This window comes from Diplotaxodon limnothrissa, linkage group LG2, assembly GCF_057381915.1.
Source record: "Diplotaxodon limnothrissa isolate DT_005_m linkage group LG2, D_limnothrissa_male_GT1.1, whole genome shotgun sequence".
Lineage (NCBI taxonomy): Eukaryota > Metazoa > Chordata > Actinopteri > Cichliformes > Cichlidae > Diplotaxodon > Diplotaxodon limnothrissa.
In genome coordinates this window covers 23,665,407-23,678,140 of record NC_140597.1, presented here as the reverse complement: position 1 = coordinate 23,678,140, position 12,734 = coordinate 23,665,407, and the positions used below count along the sequence as shown (strand labels likewise).

Here is a 12,734-nt window from a genome sequence, read left to right as displayed (position 1 = left end):
CGTGTGTCCAAACAACATTGTTCCAGAAGTCCTGTGTTTTGTTCAGATGGAGCTTTGCAAATATAAACCATGCTGTCATGCTCTTTTTGGAGAGAGGAGGCTTTCTCCTGGCAACCCTTCCAAACAGGCCAGACTTGTTCAGGGGTGAATTTGCTGGACTGTCCACATATCTGAACGCTTCAGACCAGGAAACTGCAAAAACCAAACTGCTCACACTTGCTGATTATCAGTTAATGATCAATGATTAGCAATGCCTGGCTGCTACTTGCAATGTATTCAAGTTTTCACAGACTGCATAGAATTGTCCGTCCATTAGGGGCCAGACTTTACTCCCAGCCACAAATGTTAACCCCCTGGTTGAGCTAGAAGAAAAAGAAGGGGATCGTCAAAGTCCTTCGACATACCTAACGAAACACATGAATGCATACATACTTTTACCTGCTAATTAAAAACAGTTGCCAGACTCAGTGGGATCCTTCCTTTGGGAAGCCAAGAATAACAATTTGCCAAATTTCAAATCTGAAACCAAGTTGTGTACCAAGTGACTTGGCAGCATAACCATACCCAGAGCTACAATGCTAATATGTTTGAAAGGATACCTGCCAACAGGGAAGGATCAAGTCGCTCTTCAACAGAGAGGCACAGCCCTAAACATACTTTCTAATCCTGCTAAATGTTTATTGAGTATACACCGCATTTCATGGTCCTGCTCTCCGCTTGCATATTGTAAACAACCACCGAGGGCACTGGAGAAAGTGATGTTGTTCAGTTAAAAGCAGTTTTACAAGGTCTCCGCCTCCCCGCCAGTTGAAAGACCGACAGTTCCAGATGATGCAGGGCTAAAAGCAACTAATTAACCATGTGATATGAAAGAGTGGGGCCATGGCTCACAGATAATTACTTTCATCTGCCCTGTTTATATGCAAAGTGTATGAGGACAGGCCAACGGTGAGATAGTAATGTTGTGTAATGGTCCAGGAAGGCAAACAGCGGAGTGCCATGTTGATTAAAACCTGCAGTATTCACAGACGATCGTGCTCAGATGAATGTGCACATGTAAGTCCTGGATATGCATTCAGCTCTGCATGCTGGACAGGGGTCGCTTGCATACAGTCCTCTGCAAATCCTATAAGGCTCTTTTTCTCCTGTGCACATTTTCCATTTGAATGAACATTATTCTCCTTTTGGCTGGAGCAGCGAACATGATCAGCGGTTCTTCCAGGTCTTACTGACCCACTTTCAAACAGTGAATCGGTCCCAGACCATAGTATGTAAGACTGTGTCGTAAAATATACATTCTCCAAGAGCGAGAGGGAACGTGGGACCCCTCAAAAAATCGACTTCCTTCCAACTTTAATCCCTCTGATGTTTCATTCCTCGACTCTTAAGTGCTCCGTGACGATGGCCCCGTGAAATGCAACTATGCGGCGGAAATGTGTCATTTCTCACGTTGTCAGTGTTGATCAAAGTATCAGCAGATACAGAGACAGTTTGGCAGGGGACCCCTTGCCTTTGTGCCTCTGTGAGGCTAAACTAAACACAATAAGAAGAGGAAAAAATTCAGAGCCGGTCGCCTCAGCTTATAAAACAGCGTTTTCTCACGCCTGAACCAGTTGATGTCATGACTGAGCCGTAGCCAAGTTTAAAGTGAGCCGCACACTATAAATGGATGAGGAGAAATGGCTTTCTCCTTCAGTTATTGCTTCCCGACTTGGAATCTTTAAACAGTGCGGGACTGTGAGGAGCCACGGACATTTTTGTGCATGCAAACACTGTGTGTAACAAATTCCCGTGTGAGGTCCTGTCTGTATATGCAATATGAGCTGATAAAGACGAGAGTGCTCGAGCTCGCTCTCTCCCCGGCTCTGACGTCAGGTTTGAGATATTCTTTTGATGCCAGACTGGCGATTCTTCCTGGTTTTCTTGCTGAGAAGTGGACTGTGTGAACGTGACTCCGCATTAACACTTTCGTTTTTCGTGAAGTTCTTGCGCGCAGGGGACGTAGGGGCGTTAGCGCTCCTAAATTAGAACATATTATATTGATGATGTGTTCTTGTTCTGGGGGGATTAGTTTGTTTTTTTTGTTGTTTTTTCTGAACATCTGTTTAACTTCCCAGAGTATCAAGTTTCTCCTCTGAACAACTAATCTGGCAGGAGATGGTTGAGCTAGTGGCAAAATAGAGCAATTATGTGATTGGTCTTTGATTACAGAGCGTTTCATTTGTCAGATGAGTTTGCCATTTGGAGGGTCAGACCTCCTGGGATTCTTCTGACAGCCCCCCTTTTCTGGCTACACGACACTCTTTGGAGAGCTTAAATTTGGAATGCATCTTTTATGAGTCAGTTTCATTAAAACACAGCTGTTTGATCTGACACTGTTATAATTGCTCTGTAATTTGAAAAATAACTTCTTCACATTGCCAGCCAAAGCTTTCATTTTCAGCTATTTGAACATTTTAGCTTTTACTTCCATCCGTCTCTATCCCTCCCTGTTCGTTTCACTTCTTTCCATCTCCCCAGCTGTGCTGAGTTGTGTGTGACAGACTGCAGCGCTGTCGCCCTTCGCTCCTCCAGCCCCCACCTTCTATCCCCCCCCTAAAACCCCAAGACCCCCCCCTCCCTCTTCCCCACACCCACCTCTCTTCTGCTCGCAGCTTCCCAGACTAATTGAAGCCAGAACCTGGGAAAATCCTGCAGGTAGGACAGGAATCCAGGGTGGAAAATAAACCAGATCCCAAGCGCCACAAATTCCATCACGCAGTCTCACTTCCTCCGAGCCACCAGAGCCTGGGCGGCGTGCGCTTGACACCTAGTGCATGTTTGCGCAGAATGCACTCTTTAATATCATAACTCACAGAAACACTCGTCCTGAGTCACTGTGCACAGTGGTAGTAATTAATTACGGACACGTCGAAGCTCATATAGCAGGAATATATAAATAAGAAACCCTTTACTGAATACTACTGTAGAGATGTGTGCAGTGGCCTTTAACTTAGGACTAATGCACACTATGGGTGTCTACTAGGCCTGCTGTTTTGTAAACTTGCTAACCTAGTCATTACACGTACTCCAGTCAAAGAGACTGACTTCTGTTTGATGTTATTGACTGAGAGGGTTTTGAAGCGGGGTTTTTTTTTTTTATGTATCCCCTCAGGGCTTTGTCCTCTCGCCCTCCTCGTCTTTTTTTATTTTCTTTTTTTTCATGTACAGCAGAGAGGAAAGAGGGGATGCTAATATTTGTGAGCGGGTACGAGCTCACGAGGGGTGCTTTAAATGATGTGTGACACCTGGTGTAAACCTCTGAAGGGGCTGCAGGGCGTTTGTGTACCCCTGTTAGCGCACCGTACATGCGTGTTATCCTTTCGTTTTCCGGAGACTTAGGAATTCATGGTAAGTTTAGGATTTGAGCAGTTGTGGTTCCTTAACTTGACAAATCCAACCAACAGATTACACACACACTCACACACCATTCTCCCACCCCAGGCTTTCTCCCCTGCTGACTGTGAGGTCAGACAGAGCATGTGAGGGGCCTTTTCCTCCCAATTAGTCTGCCTGCTAATGAGTCCCAACCATCCTTTCTACCACTGCCACCCGTTCCTCCTTACCTCCATACCTCCACCTCTCCCTCCATCTTTGCCCCCTCCCCAAACCCTCAATCAATCCTGAGGCCCATGCCACCCCCTTCGCTCCCACACTACTACCACCCCAGTGGGTGTAATTATCACACAGCCGGCTTATAAAAACCCCGCAGCACAAGGCGGGCACTCGCCTTGCTGAGCAGGAACACCGGTGAGGGGTATTTTCCTATTTTTTACCTGTGACTCTGAGCTGAGGGCTTGCTTGCTTGTTTGTTTGTTTGTTTGTTTGTCTTTTTCGTGCTAACTTTTCTTTGCTGATTCTTGACTTTTCGTTGAACTGTCAGGGAATCGGACAGCTGAGTCTTCCTGCTGCGTTCTCACACTCTCTGTCGCTGGGCACAGTCATATGTTGCTGTGTAACAGGATACCTCCCCGTAGAGGTCACGGGTCACACTTCCTGTTTCCTGTTTCTGCTAGGTCATCATAGGGTCTTATCCGCGAGGGTCATAGACCTCCCCGTTCATCCTGCGCCTTTTGTTTGGGACAGCAGTGCTCAGGGCGGAGTGGGTGGTTACAGCTCAGTTGAGGCTCCTCTCTAGACCCGTCAAAATGTCAGCACTCCCAAATTTTATCATCCCCTCTCATGCTCCCCGTCTTCTCATATCGCAAGACCCCTATTTATCTCTGTGGTTAGCGGTTTTTACGTTTCTCTTTCATTCTTTCCAGCACCTTCAGTTCTCTATGTGCTTAGGCTAGAAGCTAAGCTAAGCCTACAGCACATCAGCTGATTGCCGCTCACACACAAGCATAGCTCCTCCACTCTTTCTTACCCACTTGCCCCAGTGATCATCCACCGATTCCAACTAGGTGTGATCATGGAACATGCAGTGACAGTCTGCTGATGTTGAAATGGAGGATTTCTGAGCAACACATGACTCTGGAAAGCACTGGACAAAAAGAGATTGTCTGACGGGGTGTAATCAGATTTAGCAACCAGCAGCCTGAGCAGGAATGAGACTTTTTAAACTATTAAACCCCATAGAGACAATCAGGCACATTCACAGACATAAGTCGATATTTTCATTTGGTTACCCTCAAAAAAAGATTGAAAATTGCTGTCATACCAGATATATTTAATACTAAAGGGAGTTAACCCCCTGCGTTCATGCGCCGCCTCGATCTGAGCCCAGCGTGTTGGAAAACAACATTCTTCTATTCTTAAACACCAACAGTTTAAGCTCCCTCTGCAACATCATCTAAACATGCGTTCAGGATTCAGTCCAAACTGAGAGGTCTGGAAATAGAGTTACGGGCTAAGGTGGAGCACAAACACTCCCAGTTTCATGCCGGACCGGAGAGCCGCTTCTTTTTTTTTCCTCCTGCGTGTTCTGTGTCCGACTGGAATGAACATCAGGAAATTAATTTTGTCTGCATTAACCGTCTGAGGCTGAGCTCCTGTTGCGTGACACGCTCGAGCGTGGACAGATAGGGAAAGACAGGAGGGTGAGGGGAGAAGAAACAGAGGAGAATGAGACAGCGCTGGTCCTCCTCCTCCTCCTCTCTTTACATTTCACATTCAATAAAAGTTGAGTAACGACTCGAGGAGAGCGGGTGGGAATGCGAAGCAGGCTGCGCTGACCCAAACGCCGCTCCGCCCCGCTGAGGAGCTATCCATGACTCACTCTGTGGAAAGTGCCTCCTGTCATTCCTCCATCTGTCTGTCTATCTGTCTCTACTCTCCCATGATGTGCCTCATTTATTTCCACTCTCATGCCGTTTCTCCCCAGGCTACGAGCTCCGAACAGGGATATCTGCCAGCGTGACAGAAACACAGCAGCTCACGGGACATGTGCACATTAAATGCAAGGAAAGTCCATTTCCTTCGTTTATCAAGAAAAACAGTGCGCGATGGAAAGGCTTTGTCTGACACAATGACCTGCACGCTTGCTTTAAAAGTGTGCTGTACCTTTTTTGTGCTAGAGGCGCTCTGATATCAATACCAGAGTGTCGCAAACTATTTTTAACCAGGGCCTGGAAGGTACAGGAGAAATGTCTTGTAATCTGGGTCTGATTTTCTTAGTTCAGGACACTATTTCTGTTAGTTATAACAGAATTATACTCCTCAAGCCACTTCTATGGCAAGCATCGCTTAGAAGGAGGCTGAGAGGCTAACACATGCATACAATCTGACAATTAGACAGGCTGTAAACAGAACTTCAGGTTAGTCAGAGAAACAAAGGCATGATGCAAACATCCGTTTTTGTAGCTTTGTGCAGTGGAAGAAGGGGTTATTACCGACACTTGAGGTTCACTCTGAGGTTGGTTTCACTTCTAAATAAAGATGGGAAAGTTTAGAACATGTGGCCAGACTGCTTGAAAGCATTCCACATGTCCATCAAAACAATTGTTTCCAACCTGAGGAGAATTGTGGGTAATATTTTAGCAAATATTTTCCAACTCACACACTCAGCAGACATGGGGCAACATCAGCATCAGTTTGGAGCATGTGTGTGAGTCAGACTCCACATCAAAGGGTTGTGACATGTACCAAAGATGTTTTGGTCTTCAAAGACAAATCAGCAGCATTGTGTGGAAAATACAGGGCCGTGCAAAGGTCTCGAGCCACCACTCATTTCTTTCTATCTTGCTAGAGAAATGCGAGGTTGAATGATTTATCAAAACATGCAGCATAAAAAACAGAGTTTGTGAAGTTTGAATGAGCTTCACGTGACCACCTTTATTCTTTAACACAGCCTCAACTTTCTTATGTAGCTCTGTGATCAGTTCTCCAGGCTTCTTAAAGGACATTCAAATCTGTTCTTTGGATGTTTCAGCCGTTTGTTCCATCCTCTGTCAAAATGATCCCACACTGCTTCAATAATGCTGAGGTCTGGGATCTGGGGAGGCCAATCCATGGCTGATAGTGTTTCATTCGGTGTCTTTAGGCCCTTGTGGTGGAATTAAGGCACGACGGGACCACAGATCCATGTTTTGAGCCATCTTTATTTAATATTTGCATCACACCACCACAACCCCCCACCAACCCCTGAGTCCCCGTGTTTTAACACGGCGGGCGTGATTGCGGATGCCGTGCAGGTGCGTATGCACGGCACCGCAGACCACGCCCCACCACAGCCCTCTCTCAGGTCCTTCCTGATTTTTTTTCCTGTTTCTTAAAGACATGAGTCTCAGATACTGTTCATCTGCTGTACTTGTTTTTTAGGCCTGTCACTTCTTTTGTACTCCACTTGTTCTTTTTCCTCATAGCCTTTACGGATACACTGCACACCGTGCTGAGATATGCATGTACATTTACAATAAATGGCTCTTTGGGAATCGCCTTTTTTGGTTCGTGCCACTTTGTCTGTTAAACTGCGTGATTTTTTTAATCTTTGTAAAGAAATGGGAACGCATTATTTATTTTTGTGACAGGCCACTAGTAACAAAGTGCCTAAAGATTCAATTTAAAATTAGTTATTTGTAAATTGTCTGCTATATGTGCATACAGGACTTCTTAGGTGCCATTTTTCATGCTTGAATGATTTATAGGTCACTGTTAAGCAGCTAAACAGAAAAGTCCTGGTTAGGTGCAAGGACTGGACTGAAAATGTGTGAAATAAAGCTGCCAGTGTCCAAAGGAACAACTAGAAAGCCTGGATGAAAATTACATCACATGAAGAGTGGCTCAAGACTTTTGCACACTACTGCATTTGTGACCATTTTTATTATTTGTTAATTATAGGTCTGTTTTATTCCAGGAAAACCCCTGCTTCAGTACCCAGCACGTCCTCATTCCTGTGAACTTAGCCTTCTACCAGCGCTGCTTATTGATGAAATACTTTTCCTGCAGCTCATCAGACACTGAAAAGCTTTGTAAGGTGGAGGAGGACGACAGAGTCTGTGGAGCAAAAAGCTCCCACAAAGGGAGAGGAGCTAAAACTGTTTGTTTCACACAGGTATCAGGTAAATAAGGATTATTTTTAATTGTGAGTCATGCAAAGCTACTTTAAAAAAGCAGGACTGAAACTCCTTAAATCAGGTCAGCTAATTTCATCACTGTGTCACTGATTTCCTTCAGGTCAGAACAATTAAACACTGAGGAACTTTCTTTTTTTAACTTATGGGAGGTAGTCTGTTTGGAAACCGAATCCTTGAATTCTGTAGATTAGATTTGCAGGCGTGATGTAAATGTGTTGAAGCACTGATAGAAACATTCAGTCCTACAGATTCCATCTGGGCCGAGTCACATAGCAGCATGTCCAGACAAGTCCTGTGCATGTAGAGGAGGACATAACACAGGCCCAGATCCCAATCACAGACACTGATAAAAAAAATTCCATGCACTTTTCCTTTTTTACTCATCCTCTCCATTTTTGACTATCACCCATTCAACCAGGCTCTTCCTACATTCTGAAAATTTCTGTGACTTATGGGAAAATGTGATCCAAGATCTCGGTGCCAGCTCGAGCAGACCACAGCTGATGATCAGCGAGCGCAGGTTGATTTCTATCAGCGGAGGTCAGCCAGAGGCTCTGAGGCTCAGCTGCAGCTGTCGTGTCGAGCAGTGACCCTGTGTGGAGTTCATGTCATGTGTGGGAGGCAGTGACAGACTTGTGGTTTCTGTGTCTCTGTCTGGGCTGGCCTGCATTGAGCAATCTGCCACATGTTTGGGCTTTGTGTGCAGCCTTTGAGCCCATGTTTCCTTGGTGTGACTTGCACTTTTGTGTTAAAGGGAGGTGAACCCTGTGGCGTGCGGGATGCCTATGGTCGAGCTGATTACATGTTCCCTGTGTCCAGCTGTCTGTGGGAGCCAGCTCCCGATGCTACTCATGAAACAGAGAAGAGGAGAGCGAGAGATTTCCTCTCGTAATGGAAAACATGCCGAACATTTCTCGAAAAAAAAAAGTCCCTTTTATTTGCTTCCTCCCTGCTTCCTCTTGCTTTGGTTTTTCTTTTCTCTTTTTTTATAATTGCAGAAGATTCCAGTTCAGAGCTGCTTGAGGTTTCTCCTCTTGTGGTAAATCTGGATGCTCTTGGCGTATCACGCAGCGGCTTTGCCATGCCAAAAGCGCAGCGTCACTTTCGATACAAACATCCACCCCACCCCTACATGCTACCGCAGCCGCGGCAGAGGCGGGTAGCCAGTGGGCAGAATCCACAGCGCCCTGCCACAGAGCTACTGCCCTGTCATCCTCCCCTCTGTACCGCTGTGGAGAAGGGTCAGTGCCATGCCTGTATATACAGTTTCTTTTTTTAATTCTCCAAAACCGTTTTCATGCGTTCTCCATGTACAGCTCATATGCTCTTCACTCAAATGTGTGCATGAAACTAGATTTTAATCAACATCTTAAAAAAAAAGATTAGCTCTGAGACAATGTTGGTCGGTTAGTTGGTTTGTCTACTACTTTATCTTAACAGTTATCAAACTGTCATGAAGGTTAGCAGTAATACCCGTGAGAACTATTCCTGTAAACTGCCTCTGGTGTCACTGGCAGGTTTCTCGTGCTCGGCAAAATATTTCTAGACTTACTTGGTCGGCTGGCATATTTGTGGTCTCTAAATATTTAATCCACAGTGACTTTTGTGGTGCCCTCTAGCTGTACAATGACAATAACAGCATTCATGTCTTCATCAGAATGAATTGTTATTTCTTTGACATTTTAATTGTGCTCCATGACCAGGGCTAAATATTGATTTATCCAATACAGTGGTTTAAGACAAAACAATTAATCCTAGAATGTCAATCGTTGTGATGTGCACAGCACTTTTTTCTGTTCAAAATCCAGAGAAATGTTTTAATTAAAATAATTCCTCAGAAAAATAACAGTGTTCTCTGAACTGATCAGAGCTCTGAAGCTGAGGTGAATCATAAATGCCTTATTGTTTCAAGGTTCAAAATGTACATTTATCGTGTGTTCAGCAAACAAATGTACGATGTTCCCTCAGTTTTCATGCTGCAGCTGCACCGCACATTTTACAGTGTAATCCATCGGTTGCCATGAGGATGATGACTTTTTGCTGGAAGTTGTGACTTGTGTGTGTGTGATTTGGGTTAAAGTGAGGGGGACTTCTGGATCCAGTGCCAGGATATATTTGGAACGGCGGGAGGATGCAGGAGCTTCCTGACAGTGACAAGAAAGTCATCCAACCAACTTTGAGACTCCATTCTGGATTTTGGTCTTTGTCACTCCCGACACAACCACAAGGCAGTGGTGCTAACTACCCATAGCTGGGGATCTGGTTCGCGGCCATGAGGGCATGTTCACGCACCACTGCCAGGGGTCAGATCTCCTCCAATCCCCCTGTAGCTCCGCCTGAGTCCAAAGGGTGCTCTGTTGATGTGTGGCGCTACAAAGACACTATGTACTAGCAGGAAGGGACTTACAGACTCAGGTCAGCTTTTCATTGATCCACAAGCAGCGGCGGTTGCTGGTGGTGTAGGCGCGCACTAGATGGGTCACACCCACCAGATGACACACCAGGTTTAAACTGCTATTGATTTTGTGTTTTAAAATTTTTACATGTGTTGCTTTGCATATATCCAGCTAGCATGTTTACATGTTTTTCATTATATTTATTACTCGTCCAATAGCAGCCACTGGCCTCGTTGGCACCTGGTGAAAGGAGTCCAATGTAGGTTGATGAGTCTGAGAAGCTCACATCTGTCTGATGACAGCGATACTGAGGTGATTTAGTGAGGATGCTACTTTTTTTCCTGAATTTCTTTGTTGTGGATTGTTGGATACTGGTGTGTTAGAGCTCTAACTTCAGTTCGGGGCATAATGCTTGAAGACGAGGATGACATTTTATTAAGTTGCTTGTTGTCTCTTTCGTTCGCATTTTTGCTTGATTGGTGAAGGGGACCCATTTCAGATTATAACACACCATGTCTGAGTCTGAAGGTCCAGGCATGAATTAAAACTTGCCTCCACTGAGTGCAAGCATCTATAAGTTGGTGGTTCTCCTGCCACAAACATAAAACGAGGTTGGGGGAACGGTGATATCCATCTCAGCCATGGCATTCAAGATGGCAGGGCAACATGGCGGCGCCCTGCAGTCTATGAGACTTCATCAGTTTGTTGGAAGATAATAATTACACACTAATCAATGTATATTTATGAGTCCCACATTTTTTTCCATTGAATAAACTTCAAAAAATGACTAAATGTATCTTTACGAAGGAGAAAACTGGGTATAAGACAAAAATATTTATTCTTTATAGCAGGCTGTAAACATTTTAAATTCTGCTGTAAAGTTGACCATTTCATCTAAGAGATCGGTGGGATCGTCTGACTTTTTCACAACATTAAACTTGAAGGTGCGTGTTTGCTTTTGTGTGGTTTTCTGTTTGAGGAAGCAGGCCATTGATTGTATAGCGTTAACTCCCAGCTACCTCCGTGTTAGGATAATGAACTGAATTACTCATTCAGTGACTGAATATATCCCGCATGTTTGCTCGCAGCTGACTAAGAGCTTTTAAGTGATTCAACTCGGTCATTCACCCAAAACATTTATTCTTTTAAACAAATTGATTGTGACATTAGCTGACATGCCAAACTAAGATGGTAAACATGAAACCTGACAAACACCGGTGTGTCAGCACTGTTATTGTGAGGATATTAGCCTGCCGACACATTAGCGCTGAGCTCAAAGCCCCACCAAGCTGCAGATCCTGCACGACTGTAAACACTTAGCCCTGTGTCATCTACCGTCAGGATGTAGTAAAGCAGACGTCACAGTGTCTGTTTATGCGAGTTTGTATGTATACTGGAAGGTGAAGATCTGCTCATGGCAGTAAACTCCAAACACGGCTGTTGACATCAGTGGTTTTCCCTCCTCTCCTCATTCCTTTTTTTAGGTTTTGCTCTAAAATACCCCGAGCCACCTCATTCTCTCCCTGCTTTACAAGTGTCTGTTTGCCTTTTAACAAGGTTTGCCCCTCCCGTGCCTGAGTCTGGACAAGTTGCCAGGATACAAGTCGTTAGAAGGAATTTCGGGCCCAGCTCGGTAAATCTGTGGAGGGCTCTGCAGGCAAACACATATGTCTCTTTAACACAGTTCAGTACATTAAAGTTCCATTCACGATGTGGAGAGTGTACTTGTGGAAGATAACGGGGTGTTTTCATGAGAGCTCAGCTTTGTCAGCAGGTGGTGCTTCGCTGCACAGCCTCAAAAAGAAGCTAAAATATTCCTGTGGATCCGATGTCTGTGAGTTACTGTTTGTCCGTCCCTCGGTCCAAGTGACCAGGCTTTTAAAAATGTTGTGGTCATCATCAGTGTATGGCCTCAATGTTGCTAAATGAATGGAGGTTTGTTGGTTGGCTGTGCTGGGAACAGGGTAATGTGTGTTCCCGCTCCAAAATTTAGAGTTTATGTCACTTGTAAAAGCCAGATTGACTGGCTTGTATATGGAGCCGAAGGGAAAAGGGTTGTTTATCTTCCGACTGACGTAATTCTGTGATTAGCTTGGGCTTTTTATACCTCCGCTCTCTATCGCGCGCACACAAACTCACACACACGAGTCTGGGCCCAGACAGACGTCGCAGCTGACCTGAGACGAGGCCCATATGAACCCAATTTTCTCCCAAAGACAACTAGAAACAACAGCAAAATATGCATGCTGACGCACACAAATAGGAAGGAAATCAATAAAAAACAAACAAGGAGGAGCTTGAGCGGCGAGATGAGAGGACACTGCCAGAGAGGGCAGGCGGCTGGAATTTAGCACATCTGTTCCTCTGGCGAGGCTCTCAATCACGTGTGATGTCATGAAGCCTGAACGATGGTCAGAGTGCGACCGTGTACGTTGTCTCCAAGCTCTCACACGCATTTTTTTTCACGCACGAATGTAAGATGGGAACTGAATGAGGTTTTTCAAGGATGTTTCATTCAGTTTAAGTTATTAAACGTGTAAAACTTGATGTATTTTTATTATACTAGGTCGACTGGAATTTAAACATCGTTAATGAAATAGCTTAACAGCTCCAGGGTATTTTTTTTTTATATGATTTATGAGTTGATGAGTTTCCCACATTTCTCCCAAACAAAGGAAGAAGTTAAGGAATGTGTTGCAGAACTCATTATGAGCTTCTGTAAATTGTCTAAGTCACACAGCCACTGCTTTTCCAGCCCAGAGGCCAAACTGGATAAAGGCTA

General features: G+C 44.8%; 1 protein-coding gene across 1 annotated transcript in view; it reads left to right on the top strand.

Annotated features, from left to right (window-relative positions):
- The window catches only part of gpc3 (glypican 3), a 130,430-nt gene that overhangs the window by 101,798 nt on the left and 15,898 nt on the right, over positions 1-12,734 (top strand). The window lies entirely within an intron of this gene.